Source organism: Limanda limanda, chromosome 5, assembly GCF_963576545.1.
Source record: "Limanda limanda chromosome 5, fLimLim1.1, whole genome shotgun sequence".
Classification (NCBI taxonomy): domain Eukaryota; kingdom Metazoa; phylum Chordata; class Actinopteri; order Pleuronectiformes; family Pleuronectidae; genus Limanda; species Limanda limanda.
Window position 1 is genome coordinate 28,345,093 of NC_083640.1, and position 6,652 is coordinate 28,351,744.

General features: G+C 44.0%; 1 long non-coding RNA gene across 1 annotated transcript; it reads left to right on the plus strand.

Annotated features, from left to right (window-relative positions):
- The first annotated feature begins 5,661 nt into the window (after positions 1-5,661).
- On the plus strand, positions 5,662-6,170 carry LOC133001730 (uncharacterized). The gene is made up of 2 exons (XR_009678235.1): positions 5,662-5,896; positions 6,045-6,170. It is a non-coding gene; the product is annotated as an uncharacterized LOC133001730 (long non-coding RNA).
- Positions 6,171-6,652: the final 482 nt, after the last annotated feature.

Below are 6,652 nucleotides of genomic sequence, written 5' to 3' on the forward strand. Positions count from 1 at the left end.
CTTCTGTCTCGATACAGGAGGACGAACTGCCTGGGGTCAGTTCTTGTAACTTCCACCGTGTAATTCCTCAAGTTGACCGAGGGAACAACAAGTCCACACCAAAGACTCACGTCTTCACCTTCTTCCACCGTTACTGACAGACTCGAACATGTGGGATGAGATCCACCTGAGAAAACACAGAACACATTTAGTCCTGTTCACATCACACAGAGCTGATGCCTCTCAGGACAGATGTGGTGTCAGTGTGAACATGGATTAATAAACCCACCAGACACAAGTCGGGCAATGAGCAGTAAAGTGAACAGAGTCTTGTCCATTTTCCAGAGTTTTGTCCGCAGCAGAGCCGGCTGCAGGTCCTGTTCTCTCGCTAAGATTTTCACTGATCTGGAGCTGATGTCCTGTGCAGAAAAAACTGCAGAGTGCAACCATTTACTGGTAATGTACGGGATTTGTATAAGGCCCTCCCTCGACTCACATTGGGCAAATCAGATCGCAGGGGTGTGTGTCTGGAGAGTCGGAGGCACAAAGGGGGCGTGTCTGGAGAGACGCCTCTCGAAAGTAAACTGTTCAATCCGCATTGGTTCTGCGTAATGTTCGGTCGGAGCGAACCAGCGCATGTCCGCGGCTCTGGAGAGCGACGCTCAGAGACAGAGGAAGACGGAGCGGGTCTAACAGCCGAGTGTTGGTGTCTGCTGCTTCTGCTTCAGAGGAGAGGAGCGGAAAGAGGATTGATATCAACACACTGAGGTCACAACACTTCATGTCGGACATGGTGACCCGAGCTGAGAGACTGACACGGGGAGCACAGAGAAAAGAGACTATAATGATTGCATTTGAAAGAAAGGTGTCTCCACAGGAAGTAGACTTTGGATTCGTGAAATATAGAATTCGGGAGTTTGGACCAAACCGGGCTGGAACATCTCCAACAGATGTTACGTCTCCAACAGATGTTACGACACGTTACAAGGATCCGTTCTGATCCCCCCCCCCCCCCCCCCCCCATGGAACTCAGTGGCGCTGTTCACTTCGGCTGTGATCGCGCTCCGATGCTTTCTGCGTCAGCTCTTTTTCTTTGGGTTGTCACCAGATGCGGAAGCGTCGCGCAACTCTCTAGCGCGCAGCAGCCTGTGATTCTGCTTTCTCCGCGGGTTGTATAGGCTCCGTTCAATGTAGGGGTTCGTGGTAAATGATGATGGTCTTCATAGCACCCCCCCCCCTCTCTCTTTCTCTGTCTGACTGCTTGTGTGCTTGTAGTGTGGGGGGGGGGGAACTCGGGGAAATTGAAACTCCGGGGGAACAGCAGGGAACTCTTGAGTACGGGACACATATTTGATCATTTATATATAATATGCCATTAATATCGTTTAAAATCATTTCCCAGTGTGTTGCCCCGAGCGAACCTGGTCGCCTCCTTTCCGCTCCCATGTTACTCAGATCAGATGTGATGTTCACATCGTCGCGATGCGCCGCCTGTCGCAGAGGGTTCCAACACAGTTGAACAGTTTACTTTTGATATTGGTCGGTCCACCTCTGAATGGTGTGAGTCACCGGTCTGTCACGTTTGAGTTTCTGCCTCTAGGAAAGTGGGCAAAACTGAAGTGATCTGATTTGCCGAATGTGGGTCGAGGGAGGGCCTTATACAAATCCCGGTCAGTGTAAATCCCGAACATTTCGAGGATAAAAGGTTGCACTCTGCAGTTTTATCTGCACAGGACATCAGCTCCAGATCAGTGAGAATCTTAGCGAGAGAACAGGACCTGCAGCCGGCTCTTCAGATCCCTGGACCTGACTTAATTGAAGGAACACAATCATTACAATTGTTACAATTTCGTTATGATATATATTTGTTTATGTTCATTCGTTTTTTGTAAGATGTTCAGGCGGCAGATGCGTGACAGATCCACCCGTGCTCCTTTAGAAGAGCGGATGTAATGTCCCCTTTACAGCAAGGTGAATTGTTACAACGTGACCTCTGATATTTAAATTTAGAAGCCAAAGTTCATGTGATTGAACAGTTTGTTTGTTTAACACAAGTATTGAGTAGATTTTTTCGGACGTATTTTCAACCCTAACTTCTTAAACACTTGACATAATATATCAGAGACTGTATTTCTATACAACCTCTAATCTCAGATGCCTGTGGTCTGCTGCTTCTTCTGAGTCAAGAGGAGCAAGAGCCGTTTGTGGGACTCGGGATATACATTTTATTTTCTATTTAAAATTTTTGATATTCTATTTTATTCTATTTTGTACTATTTCTATTTTATTTTTATTTTTTACTTGATCATTGCTAGAAGAGAGCCTGTGACTCAAGCATTTCATTGCCAGCGACTGCTTAGTGTTATTGTTGTGCATTTGATAATAAAAAATCTTGAATCTTGAATTTTTAATATATCCTACCATTGTGTTGTTAATATATAGTTTTAATAGAGATTCGTCTGATAGATGCACTCTTATTTTACCAGGACCATTCAAAATGAATAAAGAAAGGAATCATTCATTTTATATTTCATTATCACGTGTTATAGATTCTCTTTGTGGGATTTATGTTTTGTCCTAATTCTTGCAGTGTCCAGATGCATCATTTCTCCAAGTGCTTTACAAGGTTCATTAGTTTTATCACATGTAATGAACAGACTGATAACTGTCATGTTCTGAAATCTACATCTGTAATAGACAACTTTGTTTCTATCAAGAAAACCAGCAAGTATTTCAGTTGCTGCATTTCATTAACTGTAATCATTCAGTATACGTTGTTCACAATATCACATCAACACAGGGAAGCAAGGTTTTGTTAAAGAGGATTTTAATTTTCAGGAACTGACTGTCATCATGCTGCTATTACATTAAATTACATTGTACAGTATTTGAGATTATGTTGAATTTCATTTAAAACAATAATAAACAGACAAGTAAATCACATGACAATTGTTTACAGTGCAGACATTACACTGTAGCAGTCCGCGTCGCGCTGTGGGTTTTACGCGATGTCCTCGCCGCCGGTCTACGGATCGAATAAAGCGAGCGGACGGACGGAAGTTGCATCCCCGCAGGACATCAGCTCCTGTGGGAACACGCGAGCAAAGCGATGATGGAAGCGACACTGATGGGATCGGTCCCAGAATGTCCCCGTGGTTAACTCTTTAGCTTCAGGGGGGCGAACAGCAAAAGAGCAAACACAAACCACCTGAAGGGAGCAACCTGAACTGACCTATACTGAAGTTAAAGGAACCAAAAGACATGTTCCTAACCTGACTCCTCATCCAGAAACAGGAGAAAACATGGGTTCAACTCAAATGATACCCACCCCCCAAACCGGGCTGGGACATCAACAACAGATCTCAAGACACTTTACAAGGAACAGTTCTGACCGGCAGCAATGATCGCTGTGTTCACATCGAACGCGCATTTCTCCGCGCCGGTCAGCCAGTGATTCTGCTTCCTCCGCTGGATGTTGTTTGCTTCGTTCAATGGTGATGATGGTCTTCATAGCTTATACGCATCCCCGAAGGGAGTGTGAACATGGTCGAGTGTGTTCGCACCCCGCGTAGGACAGCTGATGAGCTGATGGTATCTCTGCAGGACTTTCCTCATCTTGCCGTTGTTAAAATCACCGGCCACCATACACGCAGCCTCGGGCCGGGATGTCTCGGTCCTGTCGATAACTGCATGCAGCTCGTCCAGGGCCTGATGTCGGCATGTGGCGGAATGTGCACCGCTGTTATTACGACAGATGTAAACTCCCTGGGGATGAAATAAGGTCGGCATCTGATCACGAGCTGCTCCTGGTCCGGAGAACATCCCGAATAAATAATCTCCACATCTGAGCGCCACACATTGTTCTCCATGCAGCAGACACCTCCTCCCTTGCCCTTCCCCGAGTTTGTTGTCCGGTCCTGGCGCTAAATGGAGACCCCCTCGGGAACCATGGCGGAGTCCGGGATCGAGCCAAGTCTCCGTGAAAATCATCACGTTACAAAAAGTCAGACTGCCAGTCAGAACTGTTCCTTGTAAAGTGTCTTGAGATCTGTTGTTGATGTCCCAGCCCCGTTCATTCAGACTAACAGAGGAACTAATTAGATTCCGGTGGTCAGAGGTCGAGGTCATAGAACATGTTCATGGCCTCTTGAACATGATATCTCAAGTCTGTCTTTAGGAGATGTCTTCACATTTTGACTCAAAGATAAACTGGTTTGATTGCAGTGGTCAAAGGTCAAAGGTCACAGTGACCTCATATTATTGTGAAGTCAACATGTCAGGAACCTGGAGGGACGGACACTGCACTGGTTGGTGGTGGAGGACAAACGCAGGGTGGGAAGTTTGACCAGAAAGAATAATAATAATAATATATTTCCTGCATCTTCAGTTTCAAGGAACCGTCAGTGATTCTCATCCAAAACACTGATTCAGTGATCGTCTCCTCACACTGTGCTAGCTGTTTGATCATATATTTATTAATATATACAGTATATACAATAACCTCCCTTGGACTCCACATGATCGTATGTCTGAACCCTCAAACTTCAGCACAGTGACCACATTGGATTTCACTCTCCACATCTGAACTAGTTGTTCTCATATGTACATGAGAACAATGAGAATGTATAATAATAACTTGATTACACACACACACACACACGCACACACGCACACGCACACGCACACACACACACACACACACACACACACACACACACACACACACACACACACACACACACACACACACACACACACACACTGAGTGTATTTGAAGAACGTCTCATCTCCACTGATTGAACATGTTATTGATCATGTCTGGACTCACAGAGCCTTCCTGAAGTTCCTCACAGCTGGGATCAGTCTCAGCCGACCCTGGACTGATGTTTTCAACTTCATCAGGTTCAACTCATCCAGAACCTCCTCTGACATCTGCAGCATGTAGGCCAGAGCTGAGCAGTGGATCTCAGAGATTTTCTTCTTTGATCTGTTCTCTGACGTCAGGAACTGTTTCATCTGCTGATGAACTGAGTGGTCGTTCATCTCAGTCAGACAGTGGAAGATGTTGATGCTTCTGTCAGGAGAACCACCACTCGTCATCGCCTTCAGGTTGTTGATGATTCTCTTGATGATCTTTGGATTGTTCCCTGTCCGACCCAGCAGGCCTCCTAAGACTCTCTGGTTGGACTCTAGACTGAGGCCGTGAAGGAAGCGAACGAACAGGTCCAGATGACCATTTGTACTGGTGAGGGATTTCTCCATGGTTAACTCCAGGGGCCGGTTTTTCAAAAGTAATCTGATCGGATTACGGCTATCGGATTGGATCAAATCTTGAAAATGGGTTTTTCAAAAGAAAAAAAGGATTCAGAAATTGGATTGGATCACGTAATCTAATCTTGTTGTTGATCCGGATCAAACCTTGAGTTTGGGTTTTTCAAAACGTTTTGGTAGGATTGGGATCATTGTGATCCCAAAAAACAGGATTAAACTGATCCCAGCAGGAGGGTGGATTCATGGTGGATATCAGTAATAAAACTAGGTAACTAAAATTGGTTAGTTAAATAATACAACATTTATATCATGCATTTTACAGTATTTATATTTATTAATCAATTTCACTTGAATTGTTCAACAGGAAGTACATAAAGTAGGTAGGCTATGTAATCTGTAATCGAAGGAGAAGGTCAATCACAGGTGGAGCCAGAAGGCCTAGTTCCCACAGGACCCCCAGAGAGAGGCTCAAAGCACCCAAAGAAAGATGACGCCTATAAGGTACTTCTGCAAAAAGAGAGTGAAAGGGCAGAAGTACAGATCCATCTAGCAGAGGAACAGCTTATTCTTGCCCGACGAAGCAGATGATGATGATGAAGAAGAAGGAGAACTCATAAGAAGAACTACTCATAACAAGAACTAAGAAGTAATTTATTTTGTTAAGTATTGGACATTTAAGCCTTTTTTTATCCAGTTCAATTCAATAAATCTTTGTTTGAAACCTGTTCGAAACATCCATAATGTATTTGTGAGTAAAGTATGTATTTATTTATTTATTTATTTATTTGTTGTAGGTCTCAGATGAGTGGACTGCCTGTTTCCAAGAAATGGACAATGGATGGGGATGTTTATATTGTTTGTTTGCTGTTCCGTTCAGTCCTATTTTCTGTTCAAATAAAGCATATTGGAGTGACCCCACACTATTCTACCTGTTGTTCTTTACATAGCTACATTGTGATAGTCCCATTTAGACCACAGGTAATCCAGATTTGGTAATCCTGAAAAGTTTGAGTCCGGATCAGAGTAATCCAATCCCACATTGCTTTGAAAAACCAGCATACAAATAAAATGGATTACGTGATCCTGGATAGCAGAAAAAGAGATTTCCTAATCTGGATAAATTTGATCCAGATTAAAACTTTTGAAAAACCGGCCCCAGGGGCCGGTATTTCAAAATGATCCGACAGGATTAATCCACCTGGATTGGATTAAATCCTGATCAGATCCTAAAAACGGGTATTTCAAAGCAAATCTGATCCTGAAGATTCAGATTCAGATTTGGCAATCCAATCCTGCCTTTGATCCGGATTAAAAGCTGCTGTTGAGTATTTCAAAACTTAAGTGGGAAATCTGGATCAGTTTGATCCTAAAAATCAGGATCACCCTGATCCCACCTCGGAGG